The following is a 23384-nucleotide window of genomic DNA, read 5'->3' on the forward strand; positions in this document are numbered from 1 at the left end:
AAGATTAATTTTTGGTTTTAAACCTCTGGTGTGACAGCTAATAAAAAGCAAAACAGTTTTTAGTTTTAGCTATTGAGAAATTAGAATAATCTGCTTTAAAAATTTTTCTTTTTAAATGCCGTAGATAGCAGTTTTTTGCAGTAAGGCAATATGGTATTCAGGTTACCCAAATATAAATAGCCTACTAAAAAAAAGTTGAACTAGAATATAAACAAATGTCAAATTCACCAACACGTATGTATATATAGGAACTAAGTAAATGTCTCTTTTGGGAAGTAGGTTTAAAAAGAAAAACAAACCAGCTGTTTGTTCTTTCTGCCTTTCCATGAATCTGTTTGTAAATTAAATTTTATCACAAAACAGAGCTTTTAAATGAATTTTATTAATCCTGTAAGTTTAGTCTTGGGCGTTTTTATTTTACTGTTGGTGACGAAGCTGTACTTCGTTGCTGTTCATTTGGCTCAGCACTTAAGTGGAACACTGAGCCACTGATGCAACTTAATAGGTTATAAATTGTTTCCTTTTAGGCAAATTATGCTGGTTAGACTAATATTTAATGTAATCCAGAATTCTTAGGATTTATTGATTGAATAGGAGATTGAGTAGATGACCTCCTGTTGAATGCTTTGGCCATGGAGTCTAGGATTCCTTAAAAAAAATTTTTTTTAACTTACTTGATGAAATAAAAGGATTTTGGGGGTGACTGGGTGGTTCACTTGGTTAAGCATCTGCCTTGGGCTCAGGTCATGATCCTGGAGTCCTCGGATTGAGCCCCATGTTGGGCTTCCTGCTCGGTGGGGATTCTGCTTCTCCCTGTCCCTCTACCCCTCCCCCGTGCTCATGCATGCTTTCTTTCTCTCTCTCTCACTCACTCACTCACTCTCTAATTTGTGCTCTCTCTCTCAAATAAATAAAATCTTTAAATTTTTTTTGAAAAAAGATTTTTTCTTCATCCTAAATGTTATTTATAACTTGAAAGCATGTTACACATCATAAGAAATAGAAATCAAAGAAAGAAAGTTTAAAAATGAAATACTTGATGCTTTAAGGTAGTGGTGGTTTAATAAGGAATTTTTAGCTTTTAATTTTAGTGACTGAACCAAAAGTGTTTTTGGCAGATGGACAGTCAATGCATTTTTTTTCCTCATAACTTTCCTTGTAGAATTCTGGAATACAAATATGAGGAATAATACAGTAAAATTGTATATATTCACATTCAACCATCTTTGTTCAGAGAATAGTAAAATAGTTAAAAGCAATTAAATTAAATTTGAATTTAGATTCTCTTTGCTGGTATGCTCAGTGAGTTTCTTCTCTATAGCGTTTTTGTGCCTCTGATAGGATGAACATGCCATGTGGTTCTAGTGCTAGGTAGATGCTTCTCTCATGGCATAGCTCCTAAACATAAGCCAGCTACTTCAACTGTGTTCAGTTGAAAATAGCAAACTGTTCCATACTATAAAAAAATCCCCGGTTGTGTTGGATTTATTATAAGATAGTGCTAAACTTTATGGATGATATAAGGTATGCCCAAGATAATTTTGAATTTATGTGATTTCTACTTTTAGTGCTCTCTTTGGAATATCTTTGGAATAACCCTGTGAGATTAGAGTCTCCTGAAAAAAGAAGTTTAGCTAATGATTTCACTATTTTTCTTTTCAGGGGTTCAAAATGGTACCCATAGTTTTATATTTTAGTGTATATTGTTACATTTGGAGCTAATTAACAGTGTTGTAAAAATTAGAGTAATTTTGCCATTTTGGCTAACTTTCTTCTTTTGTTTGTTTTTCTTACAAGGAAACAATCTTTTTTTTTTTTTTTTTTTTTTTTTTTTTTTTTAAAGATTTTATTTATTTATTTGACAGAGAGAAAGATCACAAGTAGGCAGAGAGGCAGGCAGAGAGAGAGGAAGGGAAGCAGGCTCCCTGCTGAGCAGACAGCCCGATGTGGGGCTCGATCCAGGACTCCAGGACCATGACCTGAGCTGAAGGCCGAGGCCCTAACCCACTGAGCCACCCAGGCGCCCCCAAGGAAACAATCTTAAATGTCAGGTCAAGTTTCCTGTGTCTTTTATACCTCTTTTTTTTTTTTTTTAAGATTTTATTTATTTATTTGACAGAGAGAGATCACAAGTAGTCAAAGAGGCAGGCGGAGAGGGAGAGAGGGAAGCAGGCTCCCTACTGAGCAAAGAGCCCGATGCGGGACTCGATCCCAGGACCCTGAGATCATGACCTGAGCCGAAGGCAGCGGCCTAACCCACTGAGCCACCCAGGCGCCCCTCTTTTATACCTCTTAATGTATGTCAAATTAGTGCTGTAGTTTTGGGTTGTTCTTTTCTTCATAGTCAACTTTCTAAAGCATACTCCTATCTTGTCCACTCTTCCTTTTAATTTATATATGAGAGAGGCCTAAAGTTAGAGGTTTAGTTGTGACTATGGAGCAAAGAAAAGCAAACAAATACAATTTAGGAGGGACTAAATATCAATGACTTTCTTCTTTTTAACAAAGTGAGACTTAACTTTTATAACTACATGTGATTTTTCTTTCTTTTTTTTTTTTTTTTTTTTAAGATTTATTTATATAGGGGCGCCTGAGTGGCTCAGTGGGTTGAGGCCTCTGCCTTCGGCTCAGGTCGTGATCCCGGGGTCCTGGGACAAGCCCCACATCGGGCTCTCTGCTCAGCGGGGTGCCTGCTTCTTTCTCTCTCTGACTGCCTCTCTGCCTACTTGTGGTCTCTGTCTGTCAAATAAATAAATAAAATCTTAAAAAAAAAAAAAGATTGGGGCGCCTGGGTGGCTCAGTGGGTTAAGCCGCTGCCTTCGGCTCAGGTCATGATCTCAGAGTCCTGGGATCGAGTCCCGCATCGGGCTCTCTGCTCAGCAGGGAGCCTGCTTCCTCCTGTCTCTCTGCCTGCCTCTCTGCCTGCTTGTGATCTCTCTCTGTCAAATAAATAAATAAAATCTTAAAAAAAAAAAAGATTTATTTATATATTTGAGAAAGAGAAAGAGAGCACAAGTGGGAATGGCAAAGAGGGAGAGAATCTGAATCAGACTCCATGCTGAGTGGAGCTCCAGTGTGGGGCTCACAACCCTCAGATCATGATCTAAGCTGAGACGAAGATTCGGTTGCTTAACCAGCTTTGCCACCCAGACATCCCAGTGATTTATTTTCTTACTCTTTGTTAGATATCTCTTAATTATGTGTGTGTATGTATTTATATTTCTATACTTGCCACCCCATCATCAGTTTCAGAAAGGATTTAACATGACTTGCTTTCCACCTAATTAAAATTATAAAATAGTTGATATATCCAAAAGAATATAATGTAGGGTATACAGCATAATGAAATGAAAACTTGTGCATCTGCTATTCAGTTTAAGATTAGAACATTACTTAACATTTTCATTATTGGGATCCCAGAAAGAAAAGAAAGAGAAAGGGGGACAGAAATTGTATTTGAAGAAATAATAGCTGATGACTCCCCAAATCTGGGAAAAGAAATAGAAATCCAGATCCAGGAGGTACAGAGAGCCCCCGACAAAATCAACACAAGGAGGTCTACATCAAGACACATAGTAATTAAAATGGCAATAAGTAGTGATAAGGGGAGAATTTTAAAAGCAGGAAGAGAAAACACACCCAGGTAAAAGGGAAACTGCATAAGGCCATCAACTGATTTTTCATCAGAAACTTTGCAGAGCAGAAGAGAGTGGCATGATATATTCAAAGTGCTGAAAGGAAAAAAATAGCCAGTGGAACAGAATAGAGAATCCAGAAATGGACCTTCACCTCTGTATAGGGTCAACTAATCTTCGTTCGACAAAGCTGGAAAGACTATAGAATGGAAAAAGGACAGTCTAGGGGCACCTGGGTGGCTCAGGGATTAAGCTTCTGCCTTTGGCTCAGGTCATGATCTCAGAGTCCTGGGGTCCAGTCCCACGTCGAGCTCTCTGCTCAGCAGGGAGCCTGCTTCCCCCTCTCTCTGCCAACTTGTGATCTCTCTCTCTCTCTCTCTCTCTCTGTCAAATAAATAAATAAATAATCTTTTAAAAAGGAAAAGGACAGTCTCTTCAACAACTGGTGCTGGGAAAATTGGATATGAATGAAACTGTACCATTTTCTTAAACCGTACACAAATATGAACTCAGAATAGATGAAAGACCTAAATGTGAGACAGGAATCCATCAAAATCCTAGAGGAGAACACAAGCAGCAACCTCTTCAACCTCAGCTACAGCAGCTTCTTGCCAGACTAGTCTCCAAAGTCAAGGGAAACAAAGCAAAAATGAACTCTTGGGACTTCATCAAGATAAAAAGCTTCTGCACAGCAAAGGAAACAGTCAACAAAACTAAAAGTCAACCTATTAAATGGATAAAGATATTTGCAAATGATATATCAGATGAAGGATTAGTATTGGCAGCACCTGGGTGGCTTTGTTGCTTGAGCATGTGCCTTTGGCTCAGGTTGTGATGCCAGGGTCCTGGGATTGATCCCTGCATGGGGCTCCCTGCTCATGGAGGGCCTGCTTCTCCTTCTCCTCCCACTCATGTGTGTGTGCTCTCTCTCTCTCAAATAAATAAATCTTTTATAATAAGGGGGGCTAGTATCCAAGATGTATAAAGAACTTATCAAACTCAACACCTAAAAAACAATCCAGTCAGGAAATGGGCAGAAGACATGAACAGACATTTCTCCTCTGTCTCCTCGTATGTCTATGAACAGACATACAAATGACCAACAGACACATTAAAAAATGCTCAGCATCTCTTGGCATCAGGGAAATAGAAATCAAACCATAATGAGACACCATCTCAGACCAGTCAGAATGGCTAAAATTAGCAAGTCACGAAGCAACAAATGTTGGCAAGGATGTGGAGAAAGGCGAATCCTCTTATGCTCTTTGTGGGAATGCAGACTGGTTTGGCTACTCTGGAAAACAGTACATACAGAGGTTCCTCAAAAAGTTGAAAATAGAGCTCCTTTATGACCCAGCATTGTAGTACTAGGTATTTACCCCAGAGATACAAATGTAGTGATCCAGAGGGGCACATGCACCCAGAGTTTATAGCAGCAATGTCCACAATAGCCAAACAATGGAAAGAACCAAGATGTCCATCAACAGATGAATGGATAAAGAAGATGTGGTACACACACACACACACACACACACACGCGCGCGCGCGCGCGCACACACTCACTCACACAATGGAATATTACTCAGCCATCAGAAAGGACGAATACTTACCATTTACATTGATGTGGATGGAACTGCTGGAGGTATTACACTGAGCAAAACAGGTCAGTCAGAGAAAGACAATTACATGGTTTCTCTCATGTGGAATATAAGAAACAGTGCAGAGGATCATAGGGGAAAGGAGGAAAAACTGAAAGGGATGTCATCAGGGAGGGAGACAAACCATGAGAGACTCATAACTACAGGAAACAAACTGAGGGTAACCTGAGTGGGAGTGGGTGGGGGAATGGGGTAATTGGGCGATGGGCATTAAGGAGGGCACATGATGTGATGAACACTGGGTGTTATATGCAACTGATGAGTTATTAAAGTCTACATCTAAAACAATGATTTACTATATATTGGCTAATTGAATTTAAATTAAAAAAAAGAAAAAAACAGCAAAGAACACTCTTTCTAGCAAGACTAGAACAGAAATAGAGAGAGTTTCCCAAACAAAAGTTAAAGGAATCCATGATCACTAAACCAGCCCTACAAGAAATATTAAATGGGAATCTTTAAGTGGAAAGGAAAGACCATAAACAGGATTAAGAAAAGTAGGAAGCACCAAAGCAGTGATATTAAGTGTATCTATGAAAATCAGTCAAGGAATTCACAAAATAAAAGGATGTAGTATGACACCATTTACCTAAAGCATGGTGGGTAGTAAAGAATGGGTTTAAACTTAAGTGACCATCAACTTAATATAGACTGCTATGTGCCTAAGAGGTTATATACAAACCTAATGGTTATAAAGAGAAAGGAATCCAAGTATATAGCTAAAGAAAGCCAGCAAATCATAAGAGAGCAAGAGAAGAAAGGAACAGAGAAGAACTACAAAAGGAACCATAAAATAAGTAACAAAATGGCAATAAGTACATAGCTACCAGTAATTACTTGGAATTTAAAGGGACCAAACACTCAAAGACATAGGGTGACGGAATGCACAAAAAAGCAAGACCCAATTATATGCTGCCTATAGGAGACTCATTTCAGACCTAAAGAACACATGCAAATTGGAAGGAAAGAGATAGGAAAGAGTTTGTCATGAAAACAGAAATGAAAAGAAAGCCAGGGTAGCAATATTTATGTTGGACAAAATGGACTTTAACACAAAGAATGTAACAAGAGACAAGGAAGGACACTACATAAGCATAAAAGGAATAATCCAGGAAGAAGATATAACAATTGTAAGTATTTATGATGAGAGCACTCAGGTATATAAAGCTAATAGCAAATATAAGGGAAGTAATCGATAGTCATATGGTAATAGGGGACTTTAACACCCAACTTAAATCAATGGATAGGTCATCCAATCAGAAAGTCATTAAGGAAATTGTGGCTTGAATGATGCATTGGACCAGATGGAACTGACATTTTCAGAACATTCTATCCTAAAAGAACAGAATACACATCTTTTGAAGTACACATACATGGAACATTCTACAGAATATATCACATAGTAGGCCACAAAACAAGTCCGAACAAATTGAAAAAGCTGAAGTCATACTAGGCATCTTTTCTGACCACAGTGTTATGAAACTAGAAATCAACCACCAAAAATAAATAAATAAATAAAAATATCTGGAAAACAATACAGATGCATGAAGGTTAAATAACATGCTACTAAACACTGAATGGGCCAACCAGGAAGTCAAGGAGGAAATGACAAATACATGGAGATAAATGAAAACAAAAACACAATGGTCAAAAATCTTCACGACACAGCAAAAGTTGTTTTAAGAGGGAAGTTTATAGGAATATAGGTCTACCTCAGGAAGCAAGAAGAATTTCAAACAACCTAACCTTACACCTTAAAGAGCTAGAAAAAGAACAAATGAAACTCAAAACCAGTAGAAGGAAGGAAATAATAAAGATTAGAGCAAAAATGAATGAAATAGAAGCTAAAAAACAAACAAACAAAAAAACAAAACAAACCAGAGCAGATCAATGAAACCAGGAGCTGGTTCTTCAGAAAGATCAACAAAATTTATAAACCTTCAGCCAGACTCACCAAAAAGAGTTGGAGGACTTAAACAGAATCAGAAATTGAAGAGGAGAAATAACAGTAATACAGAAATACAAAGGACTATAAGAGAATATTCTGAAAAATTATATGCAAACAAATTGGAAGTCTAGAAGAAATGGATAAATTCCTAGATACATATAATCTCCCAATAGTGAATCAGGAAGAAATAGAAAGTTTGAACAGACCAATTACCAGCAATGAAATTGAATCAGTAATAAAATAGTCCCAAGGAAAAAAAAGGTCTAGGACCAGACAACTTCACAGGTGAATTCTACTAAACAGTTAAAGAAGAATTACTACCTATTCTTCTCAAACTATTCCACAACACAGAAGAGGAGGGAAAGCTTCCACATTCATTCTGTGAAGCCAACATTATTGATACCAAAACCAGATAAAGACACTACAAAAGGGGTGGGGTGGGGAGCACTACAGGCCAGTATCTCTCATGAACAGAGATGCAATAATCCTCAACAAAATATTAGCAAATCCAACAGTACGTGAAAAAAATCATTCACCATGATCAAGTGGGATTTATTCCTGGGATGCAGGAGTGCTTCAGTATCTACAAATCAATCTACATGATACTTCACATCAACAAGTGAAAGGATAAAAAAAACCATGACCGGGCGCCTGGGTGGCCTAGTGGGTTAAGCCTCTGCCTTCAGCTCAGGTCATGATCTCAGGAGCCTGGGATCGAGGCCCGCATCGGGCTCTCTGCTCAGCAGGGAGCCTGCTTCCCCTTCTCTCTCTGCCTGCCTCTCCGCCTACTTGTGATCTCTCTCTCTGTCAAATCAATGGATAAAATCTTTAAAAAAAAAAAAGCCCATCATTTTAATAGATGCAGAAAAAGCATTTGACAAAGCACAACATCCATTCATGACAAAAACCCTCAATAAAGCAGGTTTAGAGGGAACACACCTCAGCATATAAGAGGCCATATATGCTAAAACCCAGATCTGGCATAATACTCTGTGGTGAAAAACTGAGAGCTTTTCCCTTAAGATCAGGAACAAGACAAGGATGTCCACTCTCACCACTTTTATTCAACATAATATTGGAAGTCCCAGCCACAACAAGTCAAGAAGAAGAAATAAAAGGCATCCACATTGGTAAGGAAGAAGTAAAACTTCCACTCTGCAGATGACGTGATTCTATGTATAGAAAACCATAAAGATTCCACCAAAAAACTAGAACTGATAAACGAATTCGGTAAGGTAATGGGATACAAAATCAATATATAGAAGTCCTTTGCATATCTATACACTAATAATGAAGCAGCAGAAAGAGAGAATAAGAAAACAGTCCCATTTAGAATTATACCAAAAATAATAAAATACCTAGAAATAAGTTAACCAAGAAGGTGAAAGATTGGTACTCTGAAAACTATAATACACCGATGAAAGAAACTGAAGATGACACAATGCAATAGATAGACATTCCATGCTTACAGAGTAGAGGAACAAATATTGTTAAAATGGCCATACTACCCAAAGCAACGTACAGATTTGATGCAATCCCTATCAAAATACCAACAGCATTTTTCACAGAGCTAGAACAAATAATCCTAAAATTTGTATGGAACCACAAAAGACCCTGAATAGCCAAAGCAGCTTTGAAGAGGAAGAACAAAACTGGAAGTAGCACAAACCCAGACTTCAAGATATGCTGCAAAGCTGTATTAATAAAAATGGTATTGTCTGGCACAAAAGTGAGACACATAGATCAGTGGAACAGAATAGAAAATCCATGGGGAGCTAGCTGAGTGGCTCAGTCGGTTGAGTATCTGACTCTTGATAGAGGCTCAGGTCATGATCTTGGGGTCCTGGGATTGAGCCCCGTGTCAGGCTCCATGCTCAGCAGGGAGTCTGCTTAAGGATTTTCTCCTCCTTCTGTCCCTCCTCCCACTCGTGCACACGCACATGCGCTCTCTCTCTCAAATAAATAAATCTCTTTTTTTAAAAAAACCATATATAGGGACACCTGGGTGGCTTAGTTGGTTAAGCCGCTGCCTTCGGCTCAGGTCATGATCCCAGGGTGCTGGGATCAAGTCCCGTATCAGGCTTCTTGCTCAGCAGGGAGCCTGCTGCTCTCTCCGCCTCTGCCTGCCACTCTGCTTGCTTGTATGCGTGCGCGCTCTCTCTCTTTCTCACAAATGAATAAATAAAATATTTAAAAAATGAATGTATATAACTCAATACTCCAAAAAACAAATAATCCAGTTAAAAATGGACAGAAGACATAAACAGACATTTCTTCGTCGAAGATACACAGATGGCCAACAAACACAGGAAAGGATGATCAGTGTCACTCATCATGAGGGAAATGCAAATCAAAAATCACAAAGGAGAGATCACCTCACACCTGTCAGACTGGTTAAAATCAACAACATAAGGAACAATAGGTGTTGGCAAGGATGTGGGGAAAAGGGAACCCTTTTGCAGTGTTGGTGGGAATGTGAACTGGTGTAGCCACTTTGGAAAACAGTATGGAAGTTCCTCAGAAAGTCAAATATAGAATTACCTGATGATCCAGCAATTGGACTGTTAGGTATTTACTACCCAAAGAATATAAAAACACTAATTCAGAAGGATACATTCAGCCCTGTCTTTATTGCAGCATTATCTATAATTATGGAAGCAGCCCAAGTGTCCATTGATAGATGAATGGAAGAAGCTGTAATGTTTTCTACAATGGAATATTACTCAGCCAGGAAAACAAATGGAATCTTGTCATTTGTAACAACATGTATGGATTTAGAGGGTATAAAGCTAAGTGAAATAAGTCCATCAGAGAAAGACAAATACCATATGATCTCACTCGTGGAATTTAAGAAACGTAAGAAGTGAACATATTAAAAAAGAGACAAGGGGCACCTGGGTGGCTCAGTGGGTTAAGGCCTCTGCCTTCGGCTCGGCCCATGGTCCCGGGGTCCTGGGATCGAGCCCCACATTGGGCTCTCTGCTCAGCACCCTCCTCTCTCTGCCTGCTTCTCTGCCTACTTGTGAACTCTGTCGAATAAATAAATAAAATCTTTTAAAAATTTTTTTAAAAAAGACAAAAACATAGATTTCTCTATAGAGATCAAGCTGGTGGTTACCAGAGGGAAGATAGGTGGGGAGATGGGTGAAATAGGAGAAGGGGATTAAGAGTATACTTATCATGATAAGAACTGAGTAATGTGTAGAACTGTTGAATCACTGTATTGTAATACCAGAAACTCATATAATACTGTATGTTAACTATTACTGGAATTAAGGGGAAAAAAAGAATTAGAACATTATTAAAACTTTGAAGTCCCATGTGAACCTTTCCCAATTATGTTGTTCCCCTTTCTTTTCCCTCAGTAACACTGCCCCTAATTATGTTTGTATTTTCTTTATTGTTTTGGTAATTATGTATGTATCCCTAGGTGTTGTTTAGTTCTGCATATTTTTGAGAGATAGTGTAATGTCATAGTCTCATGACAGGTGGTTATGCCATCATGTGATTAGGGCATATTACTTCTCCATGGCTGTTTCTTTCTGTATGAAATAGAGATTAAAAGTAGAATTTACCTGGCGCATCTGGGTGGCTCAGTTGGTTGAGTGTCCAACTCTTGGTTTTTGGCTCAGGTCATGATCTCAGGGTTGTGTGATCCAACCCCATGTCAGGCTCTGTGCTCAGCAGGGAGTCTGCTTATCCCTCAGCCTCTGTCTCTCCCATCTCTCTCTCTCTGTATCTCTATTTCTGTCTGTTTCTCTGTCTAAAATAAATAAATAAAAAAAAATAAAAAAAAATAAAATTTACCTGATAGGGCTGATACAAGGATTAAAGTAGTCATTGTATGCAAAGTACATAGTGTACAGAGGCAGTATTGTCTGAGTGTTGTTAGTATCTATATAAAGGAATCATAACATAAACAGTTTTCTTCCCTTCTTCAACATTGTGAGAGACATCCATGATATATGCTATAAATCATTCATTTTTACTTCTTTTTCTCTTAATTATTTTTTTAAAAGATTTTATTTATTTGACACAGAGAAAGAGACAGAACAAGCAGGAGGAAGGCAGAGAGAAAGGGAGAAGCAGACTCCCTGTTGAGCAGGGAGCCTGACTCCAGGCTCAGTCCTAGGACCCTGGGATCATTACCTAGTTGAAGGCAGACCCTTAACCGACTGAGCCACCCAGATACCCCTGAGATTTATTTTTTATTGAGGTATCATTTTTACTTCTGGGTAGTATTTCAGTGTGTGAATATTCTGTATTTCTTACGTGAATGTATAATTAGATTCCAGTGTTAATGTTCTTGTACTGTTATTAACCATAAACAATGCTACACAGATATGTTGTACGCCTTTCTGTGTATATGTCTAAGAGTTTCTCAGGAATGTATACCTAGAAGTGGAATTGCTGAGTCGTGAGGGCATGTGTGTCTTCAACTTGCCTGTACAGTGCCAAATTACTTTTCAAAATGGTTGCCGCAGTTTATGCTCCTATTAAGGGAATAAGAATGAATGCCTGTTGCCTCATATCTTACTGTTAAATTCTTTAATATTTGCTAAGCTGAAAGCGGTAAGATGACATAAGGTGTGTTAATTGGCATCTTCCTGAGTACTGTGGAGGTGGGGCATTTTCTTCATGTATTCATTGGTTATTTCTGTAGCTTTGTATGTAAAATATAATATATTTTGCTCATTTTCCATTTTTACTCTATTTTAAACTGATAATTCGATTTTGCTTATTATTTTTTAGAAGTCTTTAAATGTCAGGATACTAATAATTTGTTTATAATGGCAAATATTCTCCTAATTTGTGGCATGTCTTTCATTTTCAGGTAGATGATCTTTTGTAAACATTTACAGATTAGAGGAAATTCTTTTGTTAGGTTAGTGTCTTGGTTGGGATATATGTATAAAATATAGTTTCCAGAATCCTTAGTCCATACTTTAAAAAAGTGAGGCTTTTGCAGTCTTACTATTTAGTTCATTCCAATGTAAATAACCATTATAGAAAAACTCTTGCATTATTATAGAGTTAGTGCTCAATAGCTTTTATTAAAACTTTTTTATATTAAAATAATCCAATTGTATAACCATAAAGCTAACTACATGTATGCCATGTTGATAAACCATTGTTAGAAAGTATACCTTTTGTCCATTAATTCTTGGTCTTTTAAATTTTATTACATTTTTCCAATAGATAAGACCATTTCCAGCTTGTGGCTCACCATGTGAAACAATTATTGTTCCTTGTTCTATATTAGAGAATTTTGTTTGTTTTAAGACATAATAGTGTTGTGCCTTATATGACTTCACTGGCCATAGAAGATGATTCTTCTAGGAATTTTAACCTCCTTTGTTGTTGAATATAACAAGTCAGATAAACCTTTGTTTGTCAGTTAAGTTTTTCTTAGAAGGCTTTCTTTTATTTGGAGTTTTATTTTTGCAGTTTTTTATTTGTGATGTCTTTAGGAAGCATTTAGGAGCTGATCCTATAATTAATTTGTCTCTTCCTTTAATGCGATCTTCCCGTGGTTAGGGACAGTTATTTCCTATTTGTTTTCCTTTTTTATTTTTTTTTAAGTGGGCTCCATGCCCAGTGGCACCCAACATGGTACTTGAACTCACAACCCTAAGATCAAGACCTGAGGTGAGATCGAGAGTTGGATGCTTAACCAACTGAGCCACCCAGGTGCCCCAAGGACAGTTATCTCAACTATCTGTAAGCTTGCACATGAAACTACTACATTGGTACCATTCGCACAGTGGGTACCTGGTATTTAATATCTCTTCTTGTTCTTTTTTCTTTCCTGTGTAGAGCAAATACCTGTATGTGCATGCAATCCTTCATATACTCTATACATAGACAGTGTTGAAGAAATTTGTCAAGCATGAGCTTAATTACCATTAAAAAGTATGACAGTTCACCTGATTTTTTGATCATTGTAGATAAGATTTCCTATTTGAAACAGTTGATCTGTTACTTTGTTTTAGAAAATTTGTCTTTTTCAGCATTAATAATGGAATCTCATACACCTCTCTCCCATTGAAATAGTCCCAATGTGATTTCAACAGATTTTATTAGTGAATAGTGCATTTTCTAGAGCTGTTACAGAAATAGGATTCAGGAGCACTTCTACTCTTAACCATCAGGATCCAGTTCACCGTCATCTACAGGATTACTTAATAGTAGCCTCTAATTGTCTCCCTGCTTTCATTCTTGTTCTCATCAACCCATTCTTCTTCTTCGTTTTTTAAGTGAACAATTCCGTGGTATTTAGCACATTCGCAGTGTTGTACAGCCACCACCTCGATCTAGTTCCAAAACACGTTTTATTCAAGTATAATTAGCATATAGTGTTAGATTAGTTTCAGGTGTACAGTATACTGACTTGGCAATTCCATACAGTACTCATTGCTCATTATGTTAAGTGTGCTCTTTTTTTTTTTTTTTTTTAAGATTTATTTGAGGGAGAGAGAGAGAGAAAAGGAGAGGGAGAGAATCCCAAGCAAATTCCTCACTGACCTCTGAGTCTAAGGCAGGGCTCAGTCCCACCACCCCGAGACTGTGACCTGAGCTGAATCTAAGAATCAGACGTTCAACCTCAACTGACTTATCCCATGATAAATGTATTCTTAATTCCTTTATCTGTTTCACATCCCCCCACCACCTCTCCTCTGGCAGCCACTGGTTTGCTCTCTGTATTTAAGAGTCTGGGGTTTTTGTTTTTTTAATTTTTTATTGGATGTATATGGATGGATTATTAGCCCCAGGGGTACAGGTCTGTGAAACACCAGGTTTATACACTTAACAGAGTCTGGGTTTTTTTGTTTGAAATCTTTTTTCTTCATTTGTTTTGTTTCTTAAATCTCACATATGAGTGAGATCATATGGTATTCATGTTTCTGACTGACTTACTTCATTTAGCTTTATGTCCTGTAGGGTCCATGTTGTTGCAAATGGTAAGATTTCATTCTTTTTTTAATGACTGAGTAGTATTCCATTGTAGAATATACCACATCTTTATCCATTCATCTGTTCATGGACACTTGGGTTGCTTCCCTGTCTTGGCTATTGTAAATAATGCTGCAATAAGCATAAGGGCGCAGGTATCTTTTTTGAATTAGTGTTTTCATTTTCTTTGGGTAAATACTTAGCAGTGGCATTATTAGATCATATGGTAATTCTATTTTAAAAGTCTTAAGGAAACTCCATACTCTTTCCACAGTGGCTGTACCAGTTTACCTGCAAGACTCACTTGAGACTTAAAGACATGCAGATTGAAAGTGAAGGGGTGACAAAACATTTACAAGGCAAATAGAAGTGCAAAGAAAGCCCAGTTGCAATACTTACATAAGCAACATATAATTTAAAACAAAGAATGTAACAATATACAAAGGACACTGTGTCATCAGAAAGGGAACAGTCCAGCAAAAGGATATAACAATTGTAAACATTTGTACACTCACTTGGGAGCACCTAAATACAAAAAGCAGCAGTTAACAGATACACAGAAGGAAATTGACAGTAAGACAATGATAGGGGAATTTTATACCCCGCTTAAATCTATGAATAGATCATCCAGATAGAAAATCAATAAGAAACAGTAGCTTTGTTTTTGGGGAGTTTTTGTTCTTTTTATTTTTTAGACTTTTTTTTTTTTTTTTAAGTAATTTCTACACCCAATGTGAGTGAGGCTTGAACCTAAAACTCTGAGATCGAGAGACACGCTCTACTGACTGAGCCAGCCAGGTGCCCAGTGACTTTAACAACACATTGGACTAGATGGATCTAACAGATATATTCACAACATACCATGCAAAAGCAGTGGAATACACATTCTTTTCAAGTGCCTGGAACATCTCTAGAGCAGATCATGTTAGGCCCCCAAACAAATTTCAACAGATTAACAAAAACTGAAATCCTATCATGCGTCTTTTCTGACCAGAATGGTATGAAACTAGAAATCAATGACCAGGAAAAAAAACTCTGGAAAGAGCACAAATAAGGGAAGTCTAAATAACATGCTATAAACAATGAATGGGTCAACCACAAAATCAAAAAGGAAATCTTTAGTCCATTCTTTTTTTTTAATTATTTTTATTAACATATAATGTATTATTTGCCCTCAAGGGTACAGGTCTGTGAATCATCAGTCTTACACATTTCACAGCACTCGCCATAGCACATACCCTCCCCATTGTCAATCACCCAGCCACCCTGTCCATAACCCTCCACCCTCCCAGCAACCCTCAGTTTGTTTTGTGAGATTAAGGGTCTTTTATGGTTTGTCTCCCTCCCGATCCCATCTTATTTCATTTTTTCTTTCCCTACTCCCCACAACCCCCTGCCTTGTAGCAGCCAAACACTAAGCATAAGTTCTATTTAGAACCTTTCAATGGCTTCCTATTTCTCTCAGAAGAAAAAATCAAAGTGTTTAGCCTGCAAGACCCTGTATGACTTTGCCCTATGCCCATCTGGTCTCATCTCTCCTAGTCTATTGTTTCATTTTGCACTGGACACACTGACTAACTTTCTGTTTGTCAGATACTCTAGGCAAGCCACCCCCTCAAAAAATTGCACTGATTTTCTTTTTCTGGAATTCTCATCCTACTTGGATGCTCCCTTTTTTACCTCCTTCAATTCTTTGCTCATATATATATATTTGTGTATATATATATTTTTTAAGATTTTATTTATTTATTTAAGAGAGAGAGACACACACAGAGAGAGCATGAGGGGGAGGTCAGAGGGAGAAGCAGACTCCCCATGGAGTTGGGAGCCCAATGCGGGACTCCATCCTAGAACTCCAGGATCACGACCTGAGTCAAAGGCAGTGCTTAACCAGCTGAGCCATCCAGGTGCCCCATATATTACTTTCTTAAAACTTTATCCCTGCCTCCAGCACTTCTAATTCCCCTCTTTATCCTGTTCATCTTTTTCTGCATAACATTTAGCATTTTCTCACATACAAGTCAGTGGTGTGCTACTAAGTGTTCCACTACTAGTTCTCTGAGTGTAGGTATGATGGTTGGTATTTCCGTTTATGGTAATGAGTAAGGGGAAGTGAAACAATGAAGATGTGCATCAGCATTTCACTGATGTGTCAGTCGGGTGAGAAACTTCTTTACGGAATTGGATAATAGTTTTCTAGTACTAGAAGACTATGTTCTCAATTTTTTTGTGCTATTCATAACGTGATGGTTATAGATAGCACACATTTTTTAATTTAGTCAACATTTTCTCCAGAAACATTTTCTTAGATCTAAACCATCAAAAAATACTCAAGATATGATTGGTAATTTTTGCCAAGTTCTATGGTATAAATACTGCCACCATGGCCGACTTCGAGCCACCAGCATGGAAGTCTGTGAATATGATGTTGTGGACAGATGTACAGTAGCTCAGCATTACATAGCTCTTCCACCATACAGATACAAAAATCATAAATAATTTCAAAGCAGCATATATAATAAAACATAGTAAAATGATTAGGAAGTGATGAGTTTTTAGTATTTATTGCCTTTGTTTTAAAATAATTTATTTAGTTATACACTTATATGCTTTTTTAATAAAGGCTGTGTTTAACACCTGGTTTGCAAACTTGCAAAGAGTGAAATAATCAATGAGTAAATGAAAATTTATCATTTGATCTTACCACTAGCACACTAGTGTAAATAATTTACCTATTTATTTTCTGTCTATCTCCTTCATAGAGGCAGGGTTTTTGTTCTATATTGTTTATTGTTTCATGGCATGGTAGGTAGTCAATAAATACCTATTGAATACATTTTAATGAAAATATTTGAGGCTTTTTATATATAAATTAAAATTTACATGAGCAAATGCCTGTATTAGGTGCTGAGTGAAACAAATCTTGTCTTTAAAGAAATATGAAACCTTTTCTCTCTTTTCAAATATGAAGTTTTGATTTTAATAAAAGCATATAAATCTTATTTTTCTGAATTATTAGATCTAAAAGCATGCTGCTCTGAAAAGGACAGAAAAACTTTCAAATTGGCCTTGCTTAGAGTAAGATACTATGTGATCACTTTTTTATTTACTTATTCTTAAAGACTTAATTTTTTTTAAAAGAGTTTATTTATTTGAGACTGAGAGAGAAAGCACAAATGGGAGGAGGGCAGAGGGAGAAGGGGAAGCAGACTCCCTGCTGAGCGGCACCTGCCCCCCAAGATGACATGGGGCTCCATCCCAGGACCCTGGGATCATGACCTGAACCAAGGCATACCCTTAACTGCCCAAGCCACCCAGGTATCCCTTAAAGACTTCATTTTTTTTTTTTAATTTTTTTTTAAAGATTTTATTTATTTATTGAACAGAGATCACAAGTAGGCAGAGAGGCAGGCAGAGAGAGAGAGAGGAGGAAGCAGGCTCCTTGCCAAGCAGAGAGCCTGATGCGGGGCTTGATCCCAGAACCCTGGGATCATGACCTGAGCCAAAGGCAGAGGCTTAACCCACTGAGCCACCCAGGTGCCCCTAAAGACTTCATTTTTGAGTAATCTCTACACCCAACCTGGAACTCGAACTTACAACCCTGAGATCAAGAATTGCATGTACTACTGTCTGTGCCAGCCAGGCACCCCAATTCCTTTTTAATAAAAAGAAAAAAATAAAAGTATATGTGTAGAAAAGAACAAAGAAGAAATTCCAGTGTCACTGGAAGTTTTTTCTGCTTAGTGGGATTATAGGCCATTTGTATTTCATTCTTTGGACTTCTCGGGGTTTTTTGTGCTCTTTACAAGTAACATTTATTATTTGGTAAAATTACTTCAAAAGCAAGTTTTTTTCTTTCTTTCTTTTTAAAGAGCTGTCAGAAAACTTCTCTTTATTTTTATTTATTTTTAAGATTTATTTATCCATTTGACAGAGAGAGACACAGCAAGAGAGGGAACACATGCAGGGGGAGTGAGAGAAGGAGAAGCGGGCTTCTTGCTGAGCAGGGAGCCTGATGAGGGGCTCGATCCCAGGACCCTGGGATCATGACCTGAGCCAAAGGCAGATGCTTAATGACTGAACCACACAGGCATCCCCCAAAGCAAGTTTCATTATCATACAATGGTGTAGAATTTTAGTTGAAAGAAGACAAAAGTAAAATATTAAAATTAGAAAATACAGTGTGAAGAAACAAAGAGAAATGAAAAGGCCACAGCATATTTGAAAGGCTTGATTTTCGTAGGATTTTATAGGGAGGTGGGAAATGAGGCCAGAAGAAGGTTGGGTTCGGATTGTAGAGGCTCCTGAATGCCAGAGTCACAAATTGAATTGTAGAATCTTCAACAGTTTTTGAACAGGATCAAGGATGAGTTTTAAGAATACTGATCTGGCACAACCATGTAGGAAGATTAGAGGAAAGAGAGCTTGGAGTCCAGGGGTTGTTGCAAAGTTCATGGATGAAGTGATGTTTGTTTGTTTGTTTGTTTGTTTAACCAAGGCTGTTAGGAATAGAAAGGGATGACTGAATGCTAGAGATACTGATACTGTCATCCAGTAGCGTCGATTGATGGACTAGGTATAGAAGACTTATGGAAAAGTGTCAGAGATGAACCTAGAGTTTGTCGTCATTTTAAAGCTTTGAGCGATGTAAAAATGCTATGTAGAAGTAGGAAAATTCAGGAAGAGGAAGAGCTTGTTTGAAAGGAAGATAAATTTGATTTAGAGACATCTTGAGTTGGAGTTGAAAGTATAAGACTGGAATTCACACAAAAAAACATCAGGGCTAGATCTTAACTCTCTCTGAAAAAAAATATATATACACACATGCGCACACACGCACACACACACATATATATATATATATTATGTAGGAAAAAATACGCTTAAACTTAGTTGACTTTAACTCTTTTTTAAAAATCTCAGTTTAGTATATAATCTTTGAATTCAAAGAAGGAAAGATATAGCTGTAAAGTTAAATATTGATAGGGACATTTAAATTTTGCTAATAAGGTGAATTACATGGCTTTTTGAATATTAGCTAACTGCATTTCTTAGAAAAACTCCATGTGGTCTTGATGTATTAGCCTTTTAATGTTTGGTTTGATTTGCTAAATTTTTGTTTAGAATTGTTGCATATATACTCATGAAAGATACTTGTCTCTAGCTTACTTTTTAAATAATGTTTTTGTTTGGTTTGGGTATCAGAGTAATGTTAGCCTGATAGAGGAATTTAAAAATATTCCCTCTTCAACTTTCTGGGAAGAGTTTGTATAGAATTGGTATTTCTTAGATGTTTAGGAGAATTCAGCAATGAATGCATTTAGCCTAGGAGTTGTCTTTGTGGAAAGATTTTTTTTTTTTAAGATTTTATTTATTTGACAGAGAGAGAGAGATCACAAGCAGGCAGAGAGGCAGGCAGAGAGAGGAGAAAGCAGGCTCACTGCAGAACAGAGAGCCTGATGCGGGGCTCGATCCCAGAACCCTGAGATCATGACCTGAGCCGAAGGCAGAGGCTTAACCCACTGAGCCACCTAGGCGCCCTGTGGAAAGATTTTAAACTATAAACTCAATTTCATTAATAGGTGTAGGTGTTTAGGTTATCTGTTTCTTCTTGAGTAAGCTATGGTAGTTTGGGTCTTGGAAAGCATTTTTCCATGTTGTCCATGAGTTTATTAGCATAAACTTGTTCATAATATTCCTTTATTATCCTTTTTCATATCTCTGGAATCTCTACTGGTGATACATCTTTCATTCTTGATATCAGTCATTTGTGTCTTTCCCCCATTAGTGCAGCTACAGGTTTATCAGTTTTATTAATCTTCTGAAAGAATCAGCTTTTGGTTTCTTTTTCTTGGTCTTTGTTTTCCTACTTTACTGCTTTCTGTTCTGATCTCTACTAGTTCCTTTTTTTCTGCTTACTTTGTTTGCATTTCTTTGCCCCTTTAGTTTCTATAGGTGGAAGCTGAGAACATGGATTTAAGTAAGATCTTTTTAAAAAAAAAAAAATACGGACATTTAGTGCAGAGTTTCTCCGTAGTGGCACTATTTACATTTTAAGCTGAATAATGTTTTGTTGTGAGGGTTGTCCTGTACATTATAGGACATGCAGGAGAATCCCTGGTCAATACCCACTAGATGCCAATAGCACCCCTGGCAACAACCAATAATAACACGAGATATTGCCAAATGTGTCCTCAGGGGCAGTGATTGTCCCTGATTGAGAACCACTGGTTTAGTGTCATAAATAGGTAGTGCTTTTGTGGCATCCTGTAAATTTTTATATATTGTGTTTTCATTTAGTTCAAAATACTTTCTGAATTCCCTTTTGATTTGTACTTTTACCCATGGGCTATTTTGAAGTGTAGTTTCCATATATTTGGTGATTTAATTTTATTGTGGTCAGAGATCATACTTTGTATGGTTTGAACCCTTTTGAATTTGCAGTTTGTTTTATGGCCCAGAATGTGGTCTATGTTTGTAAACATTCCATATGCACTTGAGAAGAATGTGTATTTCTGTTACCATTGAAGAGAAGAATTCTATAAGTGTCGGTCAGGTCATGTTGATTGATACTGTTGTTCAAGTTTTGCTGTTTACATCATTGCTGATTTTTGCTTATTCTGCTGATATTTCTATTGATTATTGAGAAGGGAATATATAGCCATTCCAGCTTTATTTTGACTGGTATTAATGTGGCGTACTGTCTTCTGTCCTTTTACTTTCAGCCTGTTTGTGTCTTTATGTTTAAAGTGGGTTAATTATAGGCAGCATATGATTGGATCTTGCTGTTTTATTTTTTTTTTTTTTTTTGAAGATTTATTTATTTATTTATTTATTTATTTATTTGACAGGCAGAGATCACAAGTAGGCAGAGATGCAGGCAGAGAGAGAGGAAGGGAAGCAGGCTCCCTGCTGAGCAGAGAGCCCGATGTGGGGCTCGATCCCAGGATCCTGGTATCATGACCTGAGCCGAAGGCAGAGGCTCTAACCCACTGAGCCCCCCAAGCGCTCCTGTTTTATTCATTCTTAATGAAGAACTGGTTGGTCTGTTTGACTACTGGGGAGCTAGTGTCACTGCTTAAGGTGCTGTCTCCTCTAACAGGTATGTTCCTGATCTCATGGGGGAACATGTAGAGATGGGGGCCAACTTGGTGGACAGAATGGAGGGCTACTGCATTTTCCTCCACTAGGGCAACCCTCTGGGGACCCTAAAGGGAGCCAGCAACTGTGCCTGAGAGAGATGGGTCTTTTGGAATCTTGACTTGCACTGTTGCTGACCAATCATAACCTTCAGTGGCCTTAGTACTCTGTTAAACCAGGTGTTAACCTATTAGTTCTTGAGTTGTGGAAGATCCAGTGGTGGATCCTGGGAGAGGAGCTCAGCATAGTGACTGTTTACCATCTAGAATGTATGGCTGTATTAGTACATACCAGCCAGTTAGGTGGTGTGTACACCTCTGTTTATCATTTTTGAGTATTCTGGGTTTAATTCTAATTACTGTATCCTAACTCCTATTAGGAAAGAAGAGGAAAATAAAGAGATCATTACAGGAAACGTTTTCACCTACAATGATTGAATATGGTTGCTCTGACCTCTCCTCTGAGCGTCAAGGCTTACACACATCTCTATTTCAAAGCCCTATTAACAAGCCCCTCAAATTCAACAGTTCAGTTCACTGAGGCCTAAAACTTAGGAGTCACATTTGGATTTCTTTCTCTTCCCCACCTTCTATAGTCAGTCACCAATTCCTGCTGTTGACTTTTCCCACAAAGAGAATCCTGTTGATTCAGCAAAGCTGAGGTTATTAAACTTACTTCAACAAGGGAAAGCACAACTTTGACAGAGTCTTGGTAGGGGAAGTTAGGAAAGGGTATTTCTATGGTTCTAAGATTGGGATTCATAAGGTTTAAAGCACTTCCTTCAAGATGGGGAACTGGTTGGGGTGGGCAAAGTATGTGACATGGTATTTGGAATTAGTGGACATAATAAAAAAAGGCTGTTGAAGTAATTTGTTACCCTGTCAGGAGAGCTCTTTGCCCCGATGCACACACTCTTTGCTCAGATAAGCTTATTTGTAAGAATTTCTTGAGGCAAACAGTAAAGCTAATTACTGGTTTAGTCTTACCATCCTGGGCAAAAACAGTTTCCTGGGGCACAGTTATATCATATTGACTTAATTCTCTCTGCTACTCTTAGTTTTAAGCTTTTCTTTAGTCCCCCCCCCCACCCTTTTTTTTAGTCGCCTTTTTCTACCGACACCATTACCACTGCCCTAGTTCAAGCTTTCATCATAACTTGCCTAGATTATTTAAAATGCCTTATAACTCCTCTGTAGTCTTTTGTCCCCAGATTTGTTTTCCATACTGCCACCAAAGTAATGTAACTCTATTGCAACTCTGACACTGATGTGTGTCACCTTTTAGTGGCGGGGCGCCTGGGTGGCTCAGTGGGTTAAGCCGCTGCCTTCGGCTCAGGTCATGATCCCAGGTCCTGGGTTCGAGCCCCACATCGGGCTTACTGCTCAGCGGGGAGCCTGCTTCCTCCTCTCTCTCTGCCTGCCTCTCTGCTTACTTGTGATTTCTCTCTGTCAAATAAATAAAATCTTAAAAAAAAAAAAAACTTTTAGTGGCTTCTGGTTGTCTGTAGGATAAAATTGGCACCTGATCTTGTTTGCACTCTTTTTGCATTGCTGTCTGACATTTGATTTCCTGCATCTATGCATTTGTTGATACTGTCGCCTCCATCTGAAATATCTTTTCCTTCTTAACTGTACGTGGCTAATTTTCATTTGTCTTTTAAAAAGTTAAGTTGGTCGATATCTCCTATAGGAAATGTTTTCTGAACCTAGACTGTGCTTCGAGAACATACTATATATAATGCTGTTATTACATTCACCATATTGTGCAGAAATCACCTTTTATGAGGGGAGAGAGCCACCTAAAGGCAAGTTGTCCTATTCATTTCTGTATCCACTAGCATCTGCAGTAGGACTCAGGACATAGTAAGTTCTGTTTTTACTAACCCAAACAACTTGGGTCAGAAAGGGAGGATAAGGGGAGATAAGAGGTGATGATTTAACTTTAAGTTGAAGTATTTGAGGCAATACCAATGCACCCAGATAGAGAAATTTAAATACAAGAGCAAGATTTAGAAGTATTATTGGGAAATCGTCACTTTGGAGTAATAGT

General features: G+C 37.8%; 1 protein-coding gene across 8 annotated transcripts in view; it reads left to right on the forward strand.

The window, feature by feature from the left end:
- NUMB (NUMB endocytic adaptor protein) overlaps window positions 1–23384 on the forward strand; it is a 192215-nt gene that overhangs the window by 91142 nt on the left and 77689 nt on the right. The window contains exon 1 of one of the 8 annotated variants that reach the window (XM_047739258.1): window positions 18275–18297. The exons of the other annotated variants lie outside the window; for them this stretch is intronic. The gene's annotated coding sequence lies outside the window, so the exon portion shown is untranslated. Of the gene's footprint in view, window positions 1–18274; window positions 18298–23384 lie in introns of those variants that run through there. 8 annotated transcript variants of the gene reach the window in all.

The sequence above is a fragment of the Lutra lutra genome, chromosome 7, assembly GCF_902655055.1.
Source record: "Lutra lutra chromosome 7, mLutLut1.2, whole genome shotgun sequence".
In the NCBI taxonomy this organism is placed as follows: domain Eukaryota; kingdom Metazoa; phylum Chordata; class Mammalia; order Carnivora; family Mustelidae; genus Lutra; species Lutra lutra.